The sequence below is a fragment of the Scyliorhinus torazame genome, chromosome 1, assembly GCF_047496885.1.
Source record: "Scyliorhinus torazame isolate Kashiwa2021f chromosome 1, sScyTor2.1, whole genome shotgun sequence".
In the NCBI taxonomy this organism is placed as follows: domain Eukaryota; kingdom Metazoa; phylum Chordata; class Chondrichthyes; order Carcharhiniformes; family Scyliorhinidae; genus Scyliorhinus; species Scyliorhinus torazame.
The window spans coordinates 257,790,641-257,815,743 of record NC_092707.1 but is presented as its reverse complement, the minus strand read 5'-3'; the positions used below and the strand labels follow the sequence as shown (position 1 = coordinate 257,815,743).

General features: G+C 47.2%; 1 protein-coding gene across 1 annotated transcript in view; it reads left to right on the top strand.

The window, feature by feature from the left end:
- The first annotated feature begins 7,937 nt into the window (after positions 1-7,937).
- The window catches only part of zbtb2b (zinc finger and BTB domain containing 2b), a 75,578-nt gene continuing 58,412 nt past the window's right edge, over positions 7,938-25,103 (top strand). Inside the window, exon 1 of the mRNA XM_072505032.1 lies at positions 7,938-8,259. The gene's annotated coding sequence lies outside the window, so the exon portion shown is untranslated. The remainder of the gene's footprint in view (positions 8,260-25,103) is intronic.

Sequence of the window (25,103 nt, the reverse complement as noted above, 5' to 3'; positions counted from 1 at the left end):
TGGGTTCTAGAGGGAGAGGGGGCGGCATGGAAGAGGTTGGAGGTGGCGTCCTGCAAAGGAACGAGCCTGAGGGTGCTGGTGACGGCAGCGCTGCCGCTCTCGCCGACAAGGTACACCACGAGTCCGGTGGTGGCGACAACGCTAAAGATCTGGGGGCAGTGGAGACGACATAGGGGTGAGATGGGAGCCTCGGTGTGGTCCCCGATCCGGGAGAACCATCGGTTCGTCCCAGGAAGGATGGACGGGGGGTTTTGGAGCTGGCATCGGGCAGGGATCAGAAGGATGGGCGACCTGTTTATAGACGGGAGCCTAGGGGCGCTGGAGGAGAAGTTTGGGTTACCCCCGGGAAATGCGTTCAGGTATATGCAAGTGAGGGCATTTGTGAGGCGGCAGGTGAGGGAATTCCCGCTGCTCCCGACACAGGGGATTCAGGACAGGGTGATTTTGGGTGTATGGGTCGGAGAAGGCAAGGTTTCGGCGATCTATCAGGAGATGAAAGAAGAGGGGGGGGGGTTCGGTAGAGGAGTTGAAGGGCAAGTGGGAGGAGGAGTTGGGGGAGGAGATTGAAGAGGGTACGTGGGCTGATGCCCTGAGTAGGGTTAATTCCTCTTCCTCATGTGCCAGGCTCAGCCTGCTACAGTTTAAGGTCATTCACAGAGCACATATGACAGGGGCGAGGCAGAGTAGGTTCTTTGGGATGGAGGACAGATGCGGGAGGTGCTCGGGAAGCCCGGCGAATCATGCCCACATGTTCTGGTCGTGCCCGGCACTAGATGGGTTCTGGAGGGGTTTCGCGAAGACTATGTCCAAGGTGGTGAAAGTCCAGGTCAAGCCAAGTTGGGGGCTGGCACTATTTGGGGTGGCGGACGAGCCGGGAGTGCAGGAGGCGAAAGAGGCCGGTATTCTGGCCTTTGCGTCCCTGGTAGCCCGGCGGAGGATCTTGTTCATGTGGAAGGACGTGAAGCCCCCCAGTGTGGAAGCCTGGATAAATGACATGGCAGGGTTCATTAAGCTGGAGAGGATAAAGTTTGCCTTGAGAGGGTCTGCGCAGGGGTTCTTCAGGCGGTGGCAACCGTTCCTAGACTATCTCGCGGAGCGTTTGAATGAGGTTGGTCAACAGCAGCAGCAGCCCCGGGGGGGGGGGGGGATTCTTTCAGGGGGGGGGGGTGGTATTTGGGCAGGCGGGGGAGGCGGTTTTCCCTAGGGGTACTTGTAAAAAAGCATATGGGAGGGTTATTATGTGCGGGAGAAACCCATTGTATAAGTTCTGTATTATGTTGGATTGATATGTTTATGTTCTGTTCTTTTCACTTTCTCTTTTCTGTTACGGGGGGGGGGTTTAATTGGTTGAAAATTTTTGTTGGAAAAACTTTGAATAAACATATTTTTTTTAAAAACAATAATCTAACACACCGCTTAGTAAGAGTTAAATCAACGCACATTTATTATATACAGTAATCAATACTTATACATTAATTCTACTTCTAAGCTACTTCCTACAACTAACAGGCCAATACTTAACTTTGGAAATGGCCCACCAGGTCAGGGAAACGAATGGCCTTTCGTATGGGTTCTTAGCCTGCGGGATTCAAAGCTGGTACAGGTCGATAGCCAGGAGCACCTATCTCGTAGCGAGCGTTGAAGTAAGACTTACGATTCTAGCAGTTGTTGCAGAGGGTCAGCAGAAGGCAGCAGGGGTTGCAGTAGGGTGAAGAAGGGTGACGAAGGGTCGATTTGAACTTGGACTCTATTCTTATAGTCCCCAGGGGCTTCCCGCCTTTCGGAGCGGACTCTGCACCTGGTTCCAAGTGATTAGACTTTGTCCCAATCACTTGGTTCGATATTCTCCAATGCTGGAGCGATTCCTTGATCGATGGGCGGTTTTGGGGTGGTTGTTCACCTCTCGTTGTGTAGGCTCCTGCTGGCGCCGAAAAGTCTGGGTTGGCTCTGTGTGTCTAATTTGTTGCACATTGTTCCTGGGGATTGCTACCTAATATTCAGATGGCTGGTGTGTTGTTATGCTGATGGCTGCAGGTATCGATTCTGTCTGGCCTCCCCAGAGGCGAATACACAGTTTTACCTGCAGCTGCCTGTTTGAGTCCTGTTGGCTGATTTTGCCATCAGCCTCTTCCGTTTGCCATTTTAAATCGGGGTTTGGCCATTCTAATCGGGAGTTAGCCAATTTAACTGGCTACAAAAGATGTGCAGGTTAGGTGGATTGGCCATGCTAAATTGCCCTTAGTGTCTAAAATTGCCCTTAGCGTTGGGAGGGGTTACTGGGTTATGGGGATAGGGTGGGGGTGTGGGCTTGGGTAGGGTGCTCTTTCAAAGAGCCGGTGCAGACTCGATGGGCCGAATGGCCTCCTTCTGCACTGTAAATTCTATGATTCTATGAAATATTTCCAGCTCCATCTTGGAAGGAACGAGATGTGTAAAAGTTAATTTCCACAGTCACCTTCACAGCCACTGCCCAGCTCTGGAGTTCCTGTTGTGGCTGTAAAGGGTGACATATTTCAATGAGGATTTCGTACTAAAGCACAGATCTTGCACACATTGTTCTTCAATGAGGTTCACATAGGAGAATTGTGCCCTTACCACGGTGGCAACCTTTTGCTGAGAACCCTTCACTACTCTTCACCCTCCTTCCAGTAGTTTGTCCTGCTCTGTGTAACCTCCAAACCATGCTATGTTCCAATGGGAATAACTACTGGTGCACCCATATCTGAGAGCAATTGGTTTGTGCAGAAGCCTTGAAGTCAGCAATATGTCCTTTAGCACCTGTGACACTAATCCCTGTAGAAACATAGAAAATAGGAGCAGGAGTAGGCCATTCGGCCCTGCGAGACTGAACTACCATTCAATGTGATCATGGCTGATCATGCAAATTCAGTATCCCACTCTCACTTTCTCTCCAAACCCCTTAATCACTTTAGCCATAACGGCCACATCCAGCTCCCTCGACAATATATCCAACGAACTGGCCCCAACAGCGTTGTGTGTTAGAGAATTCCACAAGTTTAAAACTCTCTGAGAAAAGAAGTTCTTCCTCATCTCAGTCCTGAATGGCTTACCCCTTATTCTTAGGCTGTGACCCCAAGTTCTGGATGCCCCCAACATCGGGAAAATTCTTCCCGCATCAAGCCTGTCCAGTCCTACTAGGATTTTATATGTTTCTATGAGATCCCCTCTCAGTCTTCTAAACTTCAGAGTACAAGCCCAGTCGATCCAGTCTTTCTTCATATGTCAGTCCTGTCATCCCGGGAATTAGTCTGGTGAACCTTTTCTGGGCACCCTCAATAGCAAGAATGTCCTTCTTCAAACTAGACCAAAACTGCACATACTCAAGGTGTGGCCTCATCAAGGTCCTGTATAACTGCAGCAAGACACCCCTACTCCTATACTCAAATCCTCTTGCCATTAAGGCCAGCATACCATTTGCTATCCACACCGCTTGCTGAACGTGCATGCCAACCTTCAGCGACTGTTCCACCATGACATCTAGGTCTCGTTGCCCTTCCCCTTTTCCGAAACTGACACCATTCAGATAATAATTTGCCTCCTGTTTTTCCCACCAAAGTCGATAACCTCACATTTATCCACATTATATTGCATTTGCCAAGTATTTGCCCACTCAGCCAGCCTGTCCAAGACACACTGCAGCCTCTTGCATCCTCTTCACAGCACACACTAGCTTAGGGTCATCTACAAATTTGGAGATATTGCACGCAACTGCTTCGTCCAAATCATTAATGTATATAGTGAACAGCTAAGGTCCCAGCACTGAACCCTGCGGTACCCCACTAGTCACTGCCTGCCACTCTGAAAATAATCTGTTTATTCCCACTCTCTGCTTCATGTCTGCCAATCAGTTCTCTATCCGCATCAATACATTACCCCCAAACCATGAGCTTTAATTTTGCTTGCTAATCTCGTGTGGGACTTCATTTTCAAAAGGGAATTAGATTTAAACTTGGAAAAGAAAGCTTTGCAGGGTATGGAGAAATAGCGGGGGTGTGGGACTAATTGGAAAGTTGTGTAAAGAACTGACATTATGACAAAATGATATTATGATGAATATTTCTGAAAAAAAGACATGTTGCTGAAGTTATTAGTCCTGCACTCTGGACAAATGCAAAAATGACAAATTTCAAAGATCACAACAACTTTTACCACAGGAGAAAAGGGGTGCTGAATAGTTGGCAAGTCAACTCTGATTGGCTGAGGTGTTACCTTGGAGAAGGCAACAGGGAACTAGGGTCCCAATGCTTCTGGGTAATTCAAAACAAAATGCTTGTCCATATTCCTTTTATTTGTAGAGAACACATCCTTGGGTATTAATGTATGTCACTTCTAGCAGGCAGAGCCAGGTTACGGTTACGAGCTTAACTGATGATCTTAAATTAGTTGTTAATGTAGCTTTGAACACTCTCAGGATTGTTCAACAAGTGCTGCCCAATCGCAGAATCACAACGAACAGTAGATGTTTTGTTTTGGTTTTGCAAGTGCCGGCTGATTGAGTACAGTCTGTATTCTGCCTATTACAAACAGCCAGAGGAACATGTGGTTTAATTCAATCAGCCAATCATTGGGACAGATAGCCTACTACATATCTGGTTCCCACCAGCACTGAAATTCATACACAACATTGCTTATAGTTTCCCCTTTCTTTCTCCATGGCAACACCTCAGCCAATCAAATTTGACTTGCCAACCATTCATTTTCACCCTCAGTAGTATGAACTGTGTGATCATTTGAAATTTGCAATTCTTGCATTTGTCCTGATAAGTGAAAGACAAAAAGATTTGGCAACATGTCTCTTTGTTCAGCAATATTCACGTTCTGTACCACCAAGTGACTGTTTGGATAATATAATGATCCGAACAGGAGATCCAATCAAACTATGAGAAGATTATGTTGAAGCAAAATCATAATATTATTACGGCATGTCAAATAAACAGTGTTATTCTCTGCCCTGCCCACTGGTCACAAAGAGAACTGCACCAGGTAATTAGAAATGCGCCCAAAGCAAGTATCACTGCAACTTGGCAGATCTAAAAATAGGGGTGAAAATTACTCCTTTAAGGAGCTCTATTTTAGTCAGGCCAGTGCGTTTATGCCAAATACCACCAATCATTCATCAAGCGCTCTCGTTTGAGTGGGTGCCACTAATAAAATACAATTGAACCACCATCTCTAGAATAAAATCATGATTAGGCTATTGCTGGGTGTCAGTCAGATCTCAATCTAATAAATCTCTCAAGGAGCCGACTGGAAATCTATGAGTGTACACTGCTTGCTTATACCCGTTTGTCATGAGAGGCCCATGAACTGGAACAAGTGGGCAGAGAGAAAGTTCTTGTGCATTCTCAACCAGCACACTTAGAGAAACATTTCACTGGGAGCAGGAGTGGACCTACTGGGAGTTCCTACCATCTGCTTGTCTTGTGTACAACTTGGCCAAAGGTAAGCATTATAAGTGAGAAATTGAGTCAGAAATCAAGGAGTAGCCCCTTTAAATAGTGGGAAACAGGCTGTAGACTTGAACAGTTGCCCCTGCCTCTATATGGTGAGCAAAACCTTTAGATCCTTGCAAGGCAAATGACCTGCAACATGTGTGATGTGAGAATTGATTGAAGGGCAATCAGAAATCCAGTGCCGACAGCAGGTTGGTGAATTACGCTGAGCCATACAGGAGGTTGGTAACTGACGCTGTGCCAGTACAGGAAGTTGGTGAATCACACTGTGCCAGTATAGAAGGTTGGTAAGTCACACTGAGCCACTACAGGAAGTTGGTGAATCACACTGTGCCAGTACAGAAGGTTGGTAAGTCAGTGTACTATTGCAGGAGGTTAGTAAATAAAATTGTGATAGTACAGGTGGTTGGTAAATCACATTGTGCTAATACAGGGAGTTGGTAAATCACATTGTGTCAATACAGCGGGTTGGTAAATCACATTGTGCTTACTCCTGCCCTTATGCCATGGAGTTACAGCCTCACACCTGTATAGATTGCATTCGTAATCTCTGAGATTTGCCTTTCTTTCATTGAAGACAGACTTATCCCAGCATTCCTAGTGGTAGTGAAAGGCCTCTATTAAAACTGCAGGATGTACAGTTTTAATAGAAGGCTTTCACTTACAGTTATGAATGCTGGGATAGCACTCTCTCATGCAGTGTAAAGACTTGCATCTAATACAGCCTTAGACCTGTGAAAGAAAATAAAACAGAGAAATATAGACAAAATTGACAAGGGGAAAGAGAGAAAAGGAAAAGGCCTCCTATTGCCATCTTTATAAAAGTTGCAATTTATGTAACTTTGTTTATGTTGTACTGCCAATCACTTTGGGTACAGTTAAGTGTATAAAAATCACACTGCTTGCACTGCCATGTTAACAGGTCTACCAGATTCTACCTCTCACTAGTCAACCCCAAAGAAATGTTGAGTAGGTTGTGTGACTGCTCACTCATTGCTCAATATACTGTGCCAATAAAAGGTACCACAAGCAATATGCTTGTTCGTGAAGATGTAGGTCTGCTCTGTTATACCACACTGTCCAGATCTTTGAATTAATGTGCAGATCGAAGGGAGCAATGCTTCAGCTCAGGACTGGAAACATAGTCTGTGGGTTGAGAATGAAAGGGCACGTGGGTGAGCGGCCACATGCCATTGCAGCCCAGTGCGGGTTCATTTATTTTTAAACAATTAAAAGTTGTACCAATTATCCGCAATAATCACCCAGCCAGATAAGCTACGCGCTTCATAATGACTGCTTCCAAGAGCTCTATGGTGCCTGTCTGCTTTCAAGCTGCTGGTCAAAGGCATCCTGAAAAGCAGACATTTTATGCATAGTCCCTTAATGACATCAGCAGTGAGATAAGAGGGTCAGCACACACAATTCCTGCAGCCACTGAAGAGCAGATTCTCCACAAAATGTCTCCGAGCCGCCTCCAACCAGCAGTTTGAAAGACCAGAGCTGAGGGGCGGGGGCTAAAAGCACACAAGGCCATTGAGTGCGAGGACGTGTTTCTGATAAACAATTACCCCTGGCCCTTCATTTAAATGAAGGGAACCCTTGCACAAATAAAAAAAAAAGCGGCTCCTCTCTTAAAGGCACAGCAAACAAAAAGAAAAGTGATCGTACAGCAAGAGGACTCCATGTTAATACGTTCGGGATACCCTACTTTGCTGCAATTATAAAAAGCGACCTCGAAACACCAGTGAATGGAACGGGCAAAATCCTCCAACCCTGACCCGAAATTATCTCCACAAATTAATGTATGGGCGGGCGGGGGAATTTTTAAAAATCGGTCCCGACCGTGTTAAAACAAAATGCGAGCTGCAATCTGAGCATTCGGTGACTGCCTGACCCCATTCATTTTCCCCCTGCCTCGTTGAAAATGTAATCGCCTCACTACCATATTTGGACATGGTGCTACCAAAATGACCTTGGATTGTTGCTACGGACCGGGGGGGGGGGGGGGGGGACCTTGGGGGGAATGTATTGCAAGTATCTATTTTTTTTAAAAAAGATTAGAATGAAAGGGGCAGAAGTACAGAACCATTTACCCCCCTCAGAACAAACAATAGAAAGTTTTGATTAAAAGTTACAAAAGAGGTCGCATTTATTTAACGCGAGGGATGTTGCAACCATGCAGCAATAACGTGGCTCTGTCGGTGTATTCATTTGTTCTTTGAACCGGGCGATTCCCGGTGGACAATTATATTTAATTGGAAGTTACATATTAAGAGAGAATTGGGGGTGGGGTTGCATTTTTTTTTAAAGCGCCGGGAAGACGGTGCTTTGTCTGCATTGGTGTTATTTTATCCTGTTACCGGGGGAAAGGGTGGGGGCGAGGTAAATGGTGCCGGTTGTAAAGCGGGGCTGTGTCTGTTTTAGTGTGTGTGTGTGTTTGGTGCGGTGTGTGTGGCCGCAGAGGCCGTTCGGCCGGCGCCCCCGCTGCTGTCCTGCCCGGCCGCCCTCGCGCCGCCTCAGCGCCCCGGGAGCTCTCAGCCCACTCCGGTCATGTGACCGGCGAACGTAACGGAACGTGCAGCAACCGTTTGGCAGTTTGGTTGGTTGGGAAGGAGGAAGGCGGCGGCGGCGGCGGCGCGGAGCTTCGGTCGGTCGGTCGGTGCGCGGCGAAAAAAAAAAAGCTGCAGAAGCCCGAGAGGGAGAGAGAAGGGGCGGGAAGGAGAGAAAGGACGGATTTAAAAATAAAACAATAAATCCGTAACCGGCACGGAGCTGGAGGAGGCAGGTCGGTACCGGGAGATTTTTTTTTCCTCTCTGAGGGGAGACCGGGAGTTGGGAAAGGGTTGGGAGGGGTGTTTGTCCGGGTCGCAGCTTCCTTACACCTCCAGGGGGGGGGAAGGCTCAGGCCCCCGCGGCCGGCAATCCCGGTCGGTCTCTAGCCCCACAACCCAGCCCCGGTTCTCTTTTGTCCCACTCGTCCGCCATGTCCTCCCCCCACCTCCCCTCGAGGTGCGGAAGTGGCGGCCTCCTGATCAGAGACACTCATCCGGTCACACGGAGCGAGAGAGAGAGAGTGTGTGGGGCGGCTCCACAGCGCCACCAGCAACACGGCCCGGCGTCCCGGGGAACTGCCGCCAGTGTGAGGGGGGAGGAGGCGGTCACAGCGGATGGCGGCCAACAAACCTGCCTCGCCTCTTTCTACAGACGGATTTATTTCCTCCCTCTTCGCTCCCCCCCCCCCCCCCGCTAGTTCTCTTTTTACATTCTATCTTTTTTTTTTTAAATCTCACTTTCAGTCGGATGAGCGCTTTATTTTATCGATAGTGGTCTATCCGTAAATGTGTGTGTTCAGTAAGGTTTCCAAACTTGACTTTCCGCTGGTGGTTTTGTTGAATGTGTTTTGAGGATCTTATCACCCTGGGAGTTTGCCGACTTGCTTCCCTTCACGCTTCCCTGTTCCCCCAGTTGCAGGAGTTTTGGCACCGTTAATGAGGCAAGCTGGGGCTCTAATTCGTGTTGGTGAGCGCTACTGCGATGTTAGTTTAAATGAAGTATAAACACAGCCTGTGATGGATTCATGTAGTACAAATTGCAGAAGTACATTGAACAGTGAATGTACTCTTTGGTATTTGATCCCCCCCCCCCATATGTAGCAAATATAACAGCTGGAGCTATGATCATTACCTTTGATCTAGTTGACTGACGACTGGGCCGATTTGACTCGATTTTCTTTCTCTAAATCAATGGTTACTTCTTAAAGGAAAGCCACTCTTAACACATTGGTTCTAGGTTGTATTCTGACGGCGCACAGTGCCTCATGTTTCTCTTCTTATTCACATTCAAGTTGCTATTGCCGCCAAGCCAAATAATCGGTATTTAGTGATCCACATTCGATTTACCAGTAGGCAGATGAGATGCCCGTTTTTGAGAGGATCACACCCAATCATGGAAAATCACGATGTTATCCCCAAAATTGGTATAAATTCCATGCGATAATAACATTTGACAGAATCACCATGATTATAAGGGGTTAACAGCCCTTTGTATCCAATCAGAAAGCATTGTTTTGATTTTATTAAATGTACATGAAATCAAACTTAGTCCCCGAAAACACCAGTAAAAGTTGTGGATACTGTTATAACAAGGTGAAAAGGATTGAACTGGCTCCCCTCTATTCAACCTCGGTCATTATTCCCAACCCAAGGAAAAAGTAAATAAATAACATGTCAAACACACTTGGGTATCAGAAGAGACGTTAGAGTACAATAACAAAATTAAAAGAATATACAGTTAAAAGTGTCATTTGCTTGTCCTTGAGGCATGATTGTTTAAATATTGCAGCTGATCTGGATTTGCTGGTTTCATGGATACTGTCAGATGTAGAAGATGCAATTATTATAAGATACCTGTTCACTGGTAGGTTTCTGATGGGTCACTTCTCAAACTGGATGACGCACATATTTTCCAAAAGAGAGGAAGAGAGCGCAGCTATTTAGCCTGTTTCTGCTGCTGAAAATATTTTAAAGATGCTCACTGTATCACTTGCAATCTCTCTACAGTGGTTGCAGACTGGCCTGTTGTACTTCACCCATTGTGTATTCCCATGGAGTTTTGAGTGGGTCAGTGTGTGATGGTCATTGTTTCAATATCCAGCATTTTGCATATTTTTCTTTTATTTAAATTTTAGAGTACCCAATTATTTTTTTCCAATTAAGGGGCGATTTAGCATAGCCAATCCATCTGCACATCTTTGGGTTGTGGGGGTGAAACCCACGCTACATGGTGCAAACTCGACATGGACCGTAGCCCAGGGCCTGGATCGAACCCGAGTTCTCAGGGCTGTAGGCAACAGTGAGCATTTTGCATATTAATGTTTCTTCCTTAGTGACAGATTCCAATGGATTTTGGAATTATAGGAAATGTCCCTCCCTTCATAACTCCTGGGGTGTTTTGTTTGCTTTTTCACCTTCACCATGACAGGTGGCCGTGCCTTTTTAAGTAGATTGCCCTGTCTTATTACAAATTGCAAAAGTTCTAGTCAGCTAAAAATTGAAAGGTCATGTTTTCAAAAATAATGGGGCATATCCTTGTGATATATAGAAGGTAGATGGGTGGCTGCTAGAAGGGTCAGGCAGTCAGTGCAGTAATCCCCTGTGACTGCCCCCCTAACATATACTGTTTTGGATACTGTTTGGGGTGAGGGGGGGGGTTGGCCTATCGGGGAAACAGCAGCAGCAGCCATAGCAGTGGCACCATGGCTGGCTCTGTTGTTAAGCAGGTGGGGGACAAATCGCAGAAGAGGAATAGTTATGGGGGATTCTGTAGTCAGAGGCTCAGATGGGTACTGTGGATGTGAAAGAGACCCAGGATGGTATGTTGCCTCCCTGGTGCCAGGGTCTAGAATGTCTCTGAATGGACAGGGGGCATTCTAAAGGGGACAGTGAGAGGTCATAGTACATATTGGTACTAATGACATAGGCAGGAAGAATGACAAAGTTCTTCAGGAGGAGTTCAGGGAGTTACGTAGGAAGTTTAAAAAACAGGACATCTAGGTTTGTGATCTTAGGATTGCTCCCTGTGCCAGTGAGGCGAGAAATAGGAAGATAGTATAGCTAAAACGCGTGGCTAAACAGCTGGTGTAGGAGTGAGTGTTTCAGATATCTGGACCATTGGGATCTCTTTCCTGGCAGGTGGGACCTGTACAAGAAGGACGGGTTGCAGCTAAACTGGAGGGGCATAAATATCTTATCCACCAGGTTTGCTACTGTCACAGGAGGGTTTAAACTAGTTGGCAGGGTATTGGGAACTGGAGCAATAGGTCAGAAGGTGAAATAATTGAGGGGGACTGGAGGATAGGGCCAATAAGACACAGAGGAAGAGCAGGCAGGGAGATGTTGCTGAGCACAGCAGGACTGGTGGTCTGAAGTGCATGTGTTTCAATGCGAGAAGTATAACTGGTAAAGCAGTTAGTTGAACTTAGAGCTTGGATTAGTACAAAGAACAATACAGCACAGAAATAGCCCCTCCGGCCCTCCATGCCTGTACCGGTTATGATGCCACCATTGGCCCAAACCCTAAAAAACAATAGTAGTTGGAACTATGATGTTGGTGCATTACAGAGACTTGGTTGAGGGAGGGACAGGATTGGCAGCTAAACGTACCAGACTTTAGATGTTTCAGGAGAGCTAGAGGGGGATGTAAAAGGGGTGGTGGAGTTGCACGACTGGTTAAGGAGAATATCACAGCTGTATTGCGGGAGGACACCTCAGAGGGCTCATACAACGAGGCAATATGGGTAGAGCACAGGAATAGGAAGGGTGCAGACACAATGTTGGAGGTTTGCTACAGGCCTCCCAACAGCCAGCGGGAGATAGAGGAGCATATATGTAGGCAGATTTTGGAAAGATGTACAAGCAACAGGGTTGTTGTGCTTCATTTTAACTTCCCCAATATTGACTGGGACTTATGTAGTGCTGGAGGCTTGGATGGGGCAGAGTTTGTAAGGAGCATCCATGAGGGCTTCTTGAGACAACATGTAAATAGTCCAACTAAAGGGGCCGTACTGGACCTGGTATTGGGGAATGAGCCCGGCCAGGTGGTCAAAATTTCAGTAGGGGAGCATTTCGGGAACAGTGACCATAATTAAGTAGGTTTTAAGGTACTGTTGAATAAAGATAAGAGTAGTCCCCGGGTGAAGATGCTAAATTGGGGGAATGCTAATTATAACAATGTTAGGAACTGAAAAATCTAGATTGGGGGCGGATGTTTGAGGCTACATCAACATCTGGCATGTGGGAGGCTTTCAAATGTCAGTTGATAGGAATTGCTGTGAGGAAGAAGGATAAATATGGCAAGTTTCAGGAACCTTGGATAACAAGGGATATTGTGAGTCTAGTCAAAAAGAAAAAGAAAGCATTTGTAAGGGCTAGAAGGTTGGGAACAGAGGAAGCCCATGAGGAAAGTAGGAATGAACTTAAAAAGGAGTCCGGAGGACTAAAAAGGGTCACAAAAAGTCGTTAGCAAACAGGATTATGGAAAATCCCAAAGCTTTTTATACATATATAAAGAGCAAGAGGGTAGACAGGGAAAGGGCTGGCCTACTCCACGATAGGGGAGGGAATCTATGCATGGAGCCAGAGTAAATGGCAAGGTACTAAATTAGTACTTTGCATCAGTATTCATCAAAGAGAAGTACTTGGTGGATGATGAGTCTGGGAAAGGATGTATAGATAGTCTGGGTCACATTGAGATCAAAAAGGAGGAGGTCTTGAGCATTTTGAAAAACATTGAGGTAGATAAGTTTCCAGGGCCTGATGGGATCTATCTCAGAATACTGAGGGAGGCAAGGAAGGAAATTGCTCGGGTCTTGACAGGAATCTTTGTATCCTCACTGGCTACAGGTAAGGTCCCAGTGGACTGGAGAATAGCACGGTGAGCCTTACATCAGGGGGCGGGAACTTATTGGAAAGGATTTTCTGAGACAGCATTTACTCCCATTTGGAAGTAAGTGCACATATTAGTGAGAAGCAGCATGGTTTTGTGAAGGGGAGGTCGTGTCTCACTAACCTGATCGAGTTTTTCGAGGAAGTGACGAAGATGATTGATGAAGGTAGGGCAGTGGATGTTGTCTACATGGACTTCAGTAAGGCCTTTGACAGGGTCCTTCATGGCAGACTGGTACAGAAGGTGCAGTCACATGAGATCAGAGGTGAGCTGGCAAGATGGATACAGAACTGGCTTGGTCACAGAAGACAGGGTAACAGTGGAAGGGTGTTTTTCTGAATGGAGGGCTGTGACGAGGGATCAGTGCTGGAACCGTTGCTGTTTGTAGTATATATAAATAATTTGGAGGAAAATGGAACTGGTCTGACTAGTAAGTTTGCAGACGACACAAAGTTTGGTGGAATAGCAGATAGCGTGAGGACTGTCCAGAGTATACAGCAGGATATGGATCGGTTAGAGACTTGGGTGCAGAGATGGCAGATGGAGTTTAATCCAGACAAATGTGAGGTAATACATTTTGGAAGATCTAATACAGGTGGGAAATGTACAATCAATGGCAGAACCCTTAAGAATATTGACAGGACTTCCGGGTGCGGCGATGACCAGCTAAGTCGCACGTTTCGGCAGCTCCCGGTGGAACGGACTTTTGGGCTCTTAATAAGAGCCCCAACGACAATTTTAACGGCTAAAAGTACTGTGCGGTAAACCAGAAGGGAATCCCCCCTGGATACGGATGGAAAAAGGAGAGGAAAGTGGCCGGATTGCGGTGGATCCTTTAGAGCAGCGGCAAGGACGGCAAGCAAAAACCAAGATGGCGTCGGAAGGTTGCAGTTTAATATGGGGCCCTGAACAACACGAGTTTTTGAAACGCTGCGTGGAAGAGCTTAAAAAGGAGATGAAGAAGGAGCTGTTGGCCCCGATATTACAGGCGATTGAAGGGCTAAAAGATGAGCAAAAGACCCAGGAGCGGGAGCTTCGGGTCATGAAGGCAAAGGCTGCCGAGAACGAGGACGATATACAGGGCCTGGTGGTGAAGACGGAGATGCACGATGCACACCATAAACGATGTGTGGAAAGGCTGGAGGTGCTGGAGAATAATGCGAGGAGGAAGAATTTAAGGATTCTTGGTCTTCCTGAAGGTGCAGAAGGGGCGGACGTCGGGGCATATGTGAGCACGATGCTGCACTCGTTAATGGGAGCGGAGGCCCCGACGGGTCCGTTGGAGGTGGAGGGAGCATACCGAGTGATGGCGCGAGGACTGAGAGCAGGAGAAATTCCCAGAGCCATAGTGGTGAGATTCCTCCGTTTTAAGGACAGAGAGATGGTCCTCAGATGGGCAAAGAAAACTCGGAGCAGTAGGTGGGAGAACGCGGTGATCCGCGTATATCAAGACTGGAGTGCGGAGGTGGCGAGAAGGAGGGCGAGCTTTAATCGGGCCAAGGTGGTGCTTCATAAAAAGAAGATTACATTTGGAATGCTGCAGCCGGCAAGACTGTGGGTCACATATCAAGGGAAGCACTACTACTTTGAAACGGCGGATGAGGCGTGGACATTTATTGTTGAAGAGAAATTGGAATAAGCGGGTTATTAAAAAAGAACGTTTGAGACAAAGTGGTGGGGCGAATATGGGGGGGAAAAGGGGGGAGAGATGATTTTCATGTTGTTAATCCTGCGACCCGGTAACTTTTCTCTCTTCCACAGGTTGTGGGGGAGGGAGGTGGAGGAGCTGGGGGCGTTGGCCATTGGGGGTGGGGCCAAAAGGGAAGCGCAGGCTTTGTTCCTGCGCTATGATAATTATGGCGGGAATAGGGAAGCAGGAAGGAGGGGGCGTCGCACGGTGCGAGCCGAGGTCACGGGGGGAAGCCGAGGTCGGCCAGAGTTTGCTGACTTCTGGGAGCAACATGGGGGGTGTAACTACGCTAGTGGGGGATCTAGCGGGGGGGGGGGGGGATTTACTGGGTTGCTGCTGGGGAGAAGGGGGAGCTGGTATGGGGTGGGGTGGGAGGGCACCGCCTGGGGGGGACACAGCTGCGTGGGAACCGGGTGAGGAGCTGGATAAAAGGGGATGGCTAATCGACAAGGGGGGGGGTAAAGAGCCCCCCAACCCGGCTGATCACGTGGAATGTGAGAGGGCTGAACGGGCCGGTAAAGAGGGCACGGGTACTCGCACACCTTAAGAAACTTAAGGCAGATGTGGTTATGTTACAGGAGACGCATTTGAAACTGATAGACCAGGTTAGACTACGCAAAGGATGGGTGGGGCAGGTGTTTCATTCGGGGCTAGATGCGAAAAACAGAGGGGTGGCTATACTAGTGGGGAAGCGGGTAATGTTTGAGGCAAAGACCATAGTGGCGGATAGTGGGGGCAGATACGTGATGGTGAGTAACAAATTACAGGGGGAGGCGGTGGTCTTGGTGAACGTATATGCCCCGAACTGGGATGATGCCAACTTTATGAGGCGCATGTTAGGACGTATTCCGGACCTAGAGGTGGGGAAGTTGGTAATGGGTGGAGATTTTAACATGGTGCTGGAACCAGGGCTGGACAGATCGAGGTCCAGGACTGGAAGGAGGCCGGCAGCAGCCAAGGTGCTTAAAGACTTTATGGAGCAGATGGGAGGAGTAGACCCATGGAGATTTAGCAGACCTAGGAGCAAGGAGTTTTCGTTTTTCTCCTATGTCCACAAAGTTTATTCGCGAATAGACTTTTTTGTTTTGGGAAGGGCGTTGATCCCGAAGGTGAGGGGGACAGAGTATACGGCGATAGCTATTTCGGATCACGCTCCACACTGGGTGGACTTAGAGATAGGGGAGGAAAAAGAACGGCGTCCACCCTGGAGAATGGACATGGGACTAATGGCGGATGAGGGGGTGTGTCTAAGGGTGAGGGGGTGTGTTGAAAAGTACTTGGAACTCAATGATAATGGAGTGGTCTGGGAGGCGCTGAAGGCAGTGGTTAGAGGGGAGCTGATATCAATCAGGGCACATAAAGGAAAGCAGGAGAGTAGGGAACGGGAGCGGTTGCTGCAAGAACTTCTGAGGGTGGACAGGCAATATGCGGAGGCACCGGAGGAGGGACTACAGGGAAAGGCAAAGGCTACACGTAGAATTTGATTTGCTGACAACGGGTACTGCAGAGGCACAGTGGAGGAAAGCACAGGGTGTACAGTACGAATATGGGGAGAAGGCGAGCAGGTTGCTGGCCCACCAATTGAGGAAAAGGGGAGCAGCGAGGGAAATAGGGGGAGTGAGGGATGAGGAGGGAGAGATGGAGCGGGGAGCGGAGAGAGTGAATGGAGTGTTCAAGGCATTCTATGAAAGATTATATGAAGCCCAGCCCCCGGATGGGAAGGAGAGAATGATGTGTTTTCTGGACCAGCTGGAATTTCCCAAGGTGGAGGAGCAGGAGAGGGTGGGACTGGGAGCACAGATCGAAATGGAGGAAGTAGTGAAAGGAATTAGGAGCATGCAGGCGGGGAAGGCCCCGGGACCGGATGGATCCCCAGTTGAATTTTACAGGAAATATGTGGACTTGCTCGCCCCGCTACTGATGAGAACCTTTAATGAGGCGAGGGAAAGGGGACAGCTGCCCCCGACTATGTCAGAGGCAACGATATCGCTTTTCCTAAAGAAGGAAAAAGATCCGCTGCAATGCGGGTCCTATAGGCCTATTTCCCTCCTGAACGTAGACGCTAAGATTCTGGCCAAGGTAATGGCAATGAGGATAGAGGATTGTGTCCCGGGGGTGGTCCATGAGGACCAAACTGGGTTTGTGAAGGGGAGACAGCTGAATACGAATATACGGAGGCTGCTAGGGGTAATGATGATGCCCCCACCAGAGGGGGAAGCGGAGATAGTGGTGGCGATGGATGCCGAGAAAGCATTTGATAGAGTGGAGTGGGATTATTTGTGGGAGGTGTTGAGGAGATTTGGCTTTGGAGATGAGTATATTAGATGGGTACAGCTGCTGTATAGGGCCCCGATGGCGAGCGTGGTCACGAATGGACGGGGGTCTGCGTATTTTCGGCTCCATAGAGTGACGAGGCAGGGATGTCCTCTGTCCCCATTATTGTTTGCACTGGCGATAGAGCCCCTGGCAATAGCATTGAGGGGTTCCAGGAAGTGGAGGGGAGTACTCAGGGGAGGAGAAGAACACCGGGTATCTCTGTATGCGGACGATTTGTTGTTGTATGTGGCGGACCCGGCGGAGGGGATGCCAGAGATAATGCGGACACTTGGGGAGTTTGGAGAATTTTCAGGATATAAACTGAACATGGGGAAAAGTGAGTTGTTTGTGGTGCATCCAGGGGAGCAGAGCAGAGAAATAGAGGACTTACTGCTGAGGAAGGTAACAAGGGACTTTCGCTACTTGGGGATCCAGATAGCCATGAATTGGGGTGCATTGCATAGGTTAAATTTAACGCGGTTGGTGGAACAGATGGAGGAGGACTTCAAGAGATGGGACATGGTATCCCTGTCACTGGCAGGGACGGTGCAGGCGGTTAAAATGGTGGTCCCCCCGAGATTCCTCTTTGTGTTTCAGTGCCTCCCGGTGGTGATCACGAAGGCTTTTTTCAAAAGGATTAAGAGTATCATGAGTTTTGTGTGGGCCGGGAAGACCCTGAGAGTGAAGAAGGGATTTTTGCAGCGTATTAGGGATAGGAGGGGGCTGGCACTACCGAGCCTAAGTGAGTACTACTGGGCCGCCAATATCTCAATGGTATGTAAGTGGATGGGAGAAGAGGAGGGAGCGGTGTGGAAGAGATTGGAGAGGGCGTCCTGCAGGGGGACTAGCCTACAAGCTATGGTGACGGCGCCGTTGCCGTTCTCACCGAAGAAATACACCACAAGCCCGGTGGTGGTGGCTACTCTGAAAATTTGGGGGCAGTGGAGACGGCATAGGGGAAAGACGGGAGCCTCGGTGTGGTCCCCGATAAGAAATAACCATAGGTTTGCTCCGGGGAGAATGGATGGGGGATTTGGAACATGGCAAAGAGCAGGAGTAACACAATTGAGAGATCTGTTTGTAGATGGGACGTTTGCAAGTCTGGGAGCGCTGACCGAAAAATATGGGTTGCCCCAGGGGAATGCATTCCGGTATATGCAACTGAGGGCTTTTGCGAGGCAACAGGTCAGGGAATTCCCGCAGCTCCCGACGCAGGAGGTGCAGGACAGAGTGATCTCAAAGACATGGGTGGGGGACGGTAAGGTATCAGACATATATAGGGAAATGAGGGACGAGGGGGAGATCATGGTAGATGAGCTGAAAGGGAAATGGGAAGAAGAGCTGGGGGAGGAGATTGAGGAGGGGCTGTGGGCTGATGCCCTAAGTAGGGTAAACTCATCGTCCTCGTGTGCCAGGCTAAGCCTGATACAATTTAAGGTGTTACACAGGGCGCATATGACTGGAGCACGGCTCAGTAAATTTTTTGGAGTAGAGGATAGGTGTGCGAGAAGCCCAGCGAATCACACCCACATGTTCTGGTCATTTCCGGCACTACAGGGGTTCTGGGTGGGGGTGACAAAGGTGCTTTCGAAGGTGGTAGGGGTCCAGGTCGAACCAAGCTGGGGGTTGGCTATATTCGGGGTTGCAGAAGAGTCTGGAGTGCAGGAGGCGAAAGAGGCTGATGTTTTGGCCTTTGCGTCCCTAGTAGCCCGGCGCAGGATACTGTTGATGTGGAAGGAAGCCAAGCCCCCGGGGGTGGAGACCTGGATAAATGACATGGCAGGGTTTATAAAGCTGGAACGGATTAAGTTCGTCCTAAGGGGATCGGCTCAAGGATTCACCAGGCGGTGGCAACCGTTCGTCGAATACCTCACAGAAAGATAGAGGGAATGGAAAAGAAGAAGACAGCAGCAGCAACCCAGGGGGGTGGGGGGGGGGGGGGGGTGAGAACCAGAAGGACTCTCAGGGATGTTAGTGTATAAGTATAATATGTATAGGTTGTTGTTATAGGTAATTGTATACTGGACTGCTGAATTGTATTTTTGGAGGGTATTTATTTGGGACAAGGCAGTTGCCATTTAGTTTTGTTTTTTAATTTTCATGTTTATATATTATTTATTTCTTGTTTAAAAAAACTGGCCATTGTTATTTATATTGTTATATTACTGTGTAAAAGATACACAATGTACTGTTATGGTTGGCCAAAAATTTTGAATAAAATATATTTAAAAAAAAAAAAGAATATTGACAGGCAAAGAGATCTAGGTGTACAGGTCCCAAAGTGGCAGTACAGGTGAAGAAGGTAGTCAAGGCATACGGCGTGCTTGCCTTCATTGGACGGTGCATTGAGTATAAACATTGGCAAGTCACGCTGCAGCTGTATAGAACCTTCGTTAGGCCACACTTGGAATATAGTTCAATTCTGGTCACCACACTACCAGAAGGATGTGGAGGCTTTGGAGGGGGTACAGAAGAGGTTTACCAGGATTTTGTCTGGTATGAAGGGCATTATAGTTTGTTCTCACTGGAACGACAGAGGACCCGATAGAAGTCTACACAATCATGAGGGCATGGACCGAATAGATAGAAACATTTTACCAGGGTGGAAGAGTCAATTACTAGGGAACATAGGTTTAAGGTGCGAGGAGCAAAGTTTAGAGGAGATGTGCGAGGGTAGTGGGTGCCTGGTACTTGCTGCCGGAGAAGGTGGTGGAAGCAGATACGACAGTGACGTTTAAGGGACGTCATGACAAATACATGACTAGCATGGGAATAGAGGGATATGGGCCCCAGAAGTGTAAAAGGTTTTAGGTAATAATAATCTTTATTATTGTCACAAGTAGACTTACATTAACACTGCAGTGAAGTTACAGTGAAAATCCCCTAGTCACCACACTCCGGCGCCAGTTCGGGTACGCTGAGGGAGAATTCAGAATGTTCAAATCACTTAACAAGCATGTCTTTTGGGACTTGTGGGAGGTAACCGGTGCACCCCATGCAGACATGGGAAGAACGTGCAGACTCCGCACAGACAGTGACCCAAGCCGGGAATCGAACCTGGGACCCTGGCTTTGCGAAGCAACATGCTAACCACTGTGCTCCTGTGCTGCCGGTTAGATGAGCAGCAGGTTGGCTCAGGCTTGGAGGGCCGAAGGACTTGCTCCTGTGCTGTACCTTTCTTTGTTCTTTCACATACGAATTAGGAGTAGGTCACTTAGCCCCTCGATCCTGCTCAGTCATTCAGTAAGATCATGATTGTAACTTCAACTCCACATTCCTGCCTCCCCCGATAAATCTTTTACCTCTTTGTTAATCAAGAATCTATCTAAATCTGTCATAAAAATAATAAAAGACTCTGCTTCCACTGTCTTTTGAGAAAGAGAGTTCCAGAGGCCCGGGACCTTCTTGAGAGCAAAAAGAATTCTCCTCTGTCTTAAATGAGTGACACCTTATTTAAAACAGTGACAAGTAGTTCAATTCACCGACAAGAGAAAACACCCTCTCTACATCCACCCTGTCAATACCCTTCAGGATAAAGGGTCTTCACCTGAGGAAGGAGCAGCGCTCCGAAAGCTAGTGACATCGAAACAAACTTGTTGGACTTTAACCTGGTGTTGTAAGACTTCATACTTCAGGATAAAGCCACCTCTTACTCTTCAAAACCTAACCTTTCCAACCTTTCCTCATAAAACAACCTGCCCATTTCAGGTATTAGTCCAGTAAACCATCTCTGAACTGCAAAACACATTTACGTCTTTCCTTAAATAAGGAGACCAATACTGTACACAATACTCCAGATGTGGTCTCATCATTGCCCTGTACAACATTCATAGAGTTTTCATAGAATTTACAGCGCAGAAGGAGGCCATTCGGCCCATCGAGTCTGCACCGGATCTTGGAAAGAGCACCCTACCCAAGGTCAACACCTCCACCCTATCCCCTTAACCCAGTAACCCCACCCAACACTAAGGGCAATTTTGGACACGAAGGGCAATTTATCATGGCCAATCCACCTAACCTGCACATCTTTGGACTGTGGGAGGAAACCGGAGCACCCGGAGGAAACCCACGCACACACTGGGAGGATGTGCAGACTCCGCACCGACAGTGACCCAAGCCGGGAATCGAACCTGGGACCCTGGAGCTGTGACGCGATTGTGCTATCATCAATGCTACCGTGGTGCATTCTATTAACTTTCTTAATTACTTGCTGTACCTGTATTACCTTTTGTAATTCATTCACTAGGACACCCAGATCCCTCTGCACATCAGAGCTCTACAATTGCACTATTTAGATAAGCTTTTTTATTCTTCCTGCCAAAATGGACAATACCACATTATACTAATTTGTCAGATTTCTGACTACTCACTTTAAAAAAATAAATTTAGAGTACCCAATTCATTTTTTCCAATTAAGGGGCAATTTAGCATGGCCAATCCACCTATCCTGCACATCTTTGGGTTGTGGGGGTGAAACCCACGCAAACACGGGGACAATGTGCAAACTCCACATGGACAGTGACTTGGGCCGGGATCGAACCTGGGACTTTGGCGCCGTGAGGCAGCAGTGCTAACCACTGCATCACCGTGCTGCCCCTCTGACTACTCACTTAACCTATCTATGTCCCTTTGTAGCCTCCTTACGTCCTCCTCACAATTTACTTTCCTAACTTTTTTGTGTCATCAACAAATTTAGTAGCCATACCCTTTATGCAAGTCATTAATATAAATTGTAAAAAGCTGGGGCCCCAGCACTGATCCCTGTGACACACACTCGTCTTATCCTGCCAACCAGAAAAAGACCCATTTTTGCCAACTTTGTTTCCAGTTATCTAGCTAAATCATCAATCCATGACAATATGTTACCCCATGAGACATAGGAGCAGAAGTAGGCCACTCGGCCCATCGAGTCTGCTCCACCATTCAGTGAGGTCATGGCTGAACTGACATAATCCTCAACTCCACTTTCCCACCTTATCAACACAATCTATGATTCATTTGCCAATTAAAAAACCTGTCTTTTTTTATAAATTTAGAGTACCCAATTAATTTTTTCCAATTAAGGGGCAATTTAGCATGTTCAATCCACCTACCCTGCACATCTTTGGATTGTGGGGGCGAAACCCACACACACTGGGAGAATGTGCAAACTCCACACGGACAGTGACCCAGAACCGGTATCGAACCTGGGACCTCCGTGCCGTGAGGCAGCAATGCTAACCACTGTGCCACCGTGCTGCCCTGGCTGGCGCAAACCTGTGATTGTTGCAGATAGTGGACATTTTGGTCAGGCCGAAGTGTTGCCTTAGCTGGTTCCACGTTCAGAGCGTGGCTATTACCACTCAAGCCTGTTGAGTGCTAGGCTGGTGTGGATGGGAGTGATCTCAACAAATTCTTTTTTAAAATAAATTTAGCGTACCCAATTCATTCTTTTCAAATTAAGGGACAATTTAGCGTGTCCAATCCACCTGCCCAGCACATTTTTGGGTTGTGGGGGACAAAATCTCAGCAGATTCTAATAAATTTGTCAGACATGATTTTCCCTTTATGAAGCCGTGCTGACTGGGCTTGATTATATTATACATTTCTAAATGCTCTGCTATTAAATCCTTTATAATGGAATTTAACATATTTCCAACGACAGAAGTTAAGCTAACTGGCCTATAGTTACTTGTGTTTTGTCTCCCTCCTTTTTTGAATAAATGTGTTACATTGGCAGTTTTCCAATCCTCTGAGACTTTTCCAGAATGAGGATTCTTGGAGATTGCCACTATCTCTGTAGCTACTTCCTTTGATAACCTGGAATGCAACCTATCAGGTCCAGATGACATATGTGCCTTTAGCCCCATTAGTTTCCCCAGTAATTTCTATTGCATTTATTTCCCCCCCCCCCCCCCCCCCTTTCTGCTCCTTGGTTATTTTTTTGGGGAATGTTATTCATATCTTCCACTGTAGAAGATAGGAAGAGTTTTTTTCAATATATAAAAGTAAGAGAGAGACAACAATAGACATTGGACCACTGGAAAATGAGGCTGGGGAAGTAGCAATAGGAAACAATGAAATGGCAAAGGAACTGAATAGTTACTTTGCATCAGTCTTCACGGTGGAAGACACCAGTGGGATGCCAGAGCTCCAGGAGAATCAAGGGGCACAGATGAGTGTAGTGGCCATCACTAAGGAGAAGATTCTGGAAGGTCCGAAGGTGGATAAATCACCTGGACCAGATGAATTACACCCCAGGGTTCTAAAAGAGATGGCTGAGGAGATTTTGGAGGCATTGGTGGTGATCTTTCAGGAATCACCGGAGGCAGGGAGGGTCCTAGAGGACTGGAAAGAAGCCAGTGTAACACCTCTGTTAAAGAAGGGAGGGAGGCAGAAGATGGGAAATTATAGGCCGGTTAGGCTGACTTCGGTCATTGGTAAGATTTTAGAGTCCATTATTAAAGATGAGATTGTGAAGTACTTGGAAGTGCATGATAAAATAGGACTGAGTCAGCACGGCTTCATCAAGGGGTGGTCATGTCTGAAAAATCTGTAAGAGTTCTTTGAGGAGGTAACAAGGAAGTTAGACCAAGGAGAACCAGTGGACGTGATTTATTTAGATTTCCAGAAGGCCTTTGACGAGGTGCATCATAGGAGATTGTTAAATAAGTTAAGAGCTCATTGTGTTAAGGGTACGATCCTGGCATGGATAGAGGATTGGCTGACTGGCAGAAGGCAGAGAGTGGGGATAAAGGGTCTTTTTCAGGTGGCAGTCAGTGACTAGTGGTGTGCCTCAGGGGTCTGTGCAGGGACCACAACTTTTCACAACATACATTTACGATCTGAAAGAAGGAATTGAAGGCATTAATGCTAAGTTTGCAGATGATACAAAGATGTGCAGAGGGACAGGTAGTATTCAGGAAGCAGGGGGGCTGCAGAAGGACTTGGACAGGCTAGGAGAATGGGCAAAGAAGTGGCAGATGGAATACAATGTGGAAAAGTGAGAGGTTATGCACTTTGAAAGGAGGAATGGAGGCATAGACTATTTTCTAAATGGGAAATGCTTAGGAAATCAGAAGTACAAAGGGACCCAGGAGTCTTTGTTCAAGATTCTCTTATGGCTAATGTGCAGGTTCAGTCGGCAGTTAAGAAGGCTAATGCAATGTTAGCATTCATGTCGAGAGGACTAGAATACAAGAGCAGAGATGTACTTCTGAGGCTGTATAAGGCTCAGGTCGGACCCCATATGGAGTAATGTGAGCAGTTTTGGGCCCCACATCTAAAGAAGGATGTGCTAGCCTTGAAAAGGGTCCTGAGGTTCACAAGAATGATCCCTGGAATGAAGAGCTTGTCATATGAGGAACGGTTGAGGACTCTGTACTCTTGGAGTTCAGAAGGATAAGGGGGAGGTCTTATTGAAACTTCCAGGACACTGTGAGGCCTAGATAGAGTGGACGTGGAGAGGATGTTTCCACTACAGGCAAAACTAGAACCAGAAGGCACAATCTCAGACTGAAGGGATGATCCTTTAAAACAGAGATAAGGAGGAATTTCTTCAGCCAGAGGGTGATGAATCTATGGAACTCTTTGCCGCAGAAGGTTGTAGAGGCCAAAATCACTGAGTGTCTTTAAGACAGAGATAGATAGGTTCTTGATTAATAAGGGGTTATGCGGAGAAGGGAGGAGAATGGAGATGAGAAAAATATCAGCTATGATTGAATGGCGGAGCAGACTCGATGGGCCGAGTGGTCTAATTCTGCTCCTATGTCTTATGGTCGAATGCAAAGTATTTGTTTAACCCGTCTGCCATTTCCTGGTTCTCCCTTATTCTCTCCCCAGCCTCATTCTCACCCCAGTCTCATTCTCTCCCCAGTCTCATTCTTTAAGGGTCTGATGTTCACTTTGGTCTCTCGCTTCCCTTTTTATATATTTAAAGAAGCTCTTGCTGTCCGTTTTAATATATTACATCATGGTTTACCCTCATAGTTTATCTTCTCCCTCTTTATTATTTTTTTGGTCATCTTTTGCTGGTTTTTAAAACTTTCCCAATACTCTGGCTTACCACTAATCTTACATGTTTTTTCTTTTTGTTTAATACTATCATTGACTTTCTTGGTAAACCATAATTGATTTATCCCCTTTCTCGAATTCTTCCTCACTGGGATATACTTATGATGCGAGTCATAAAGTATTTTCAG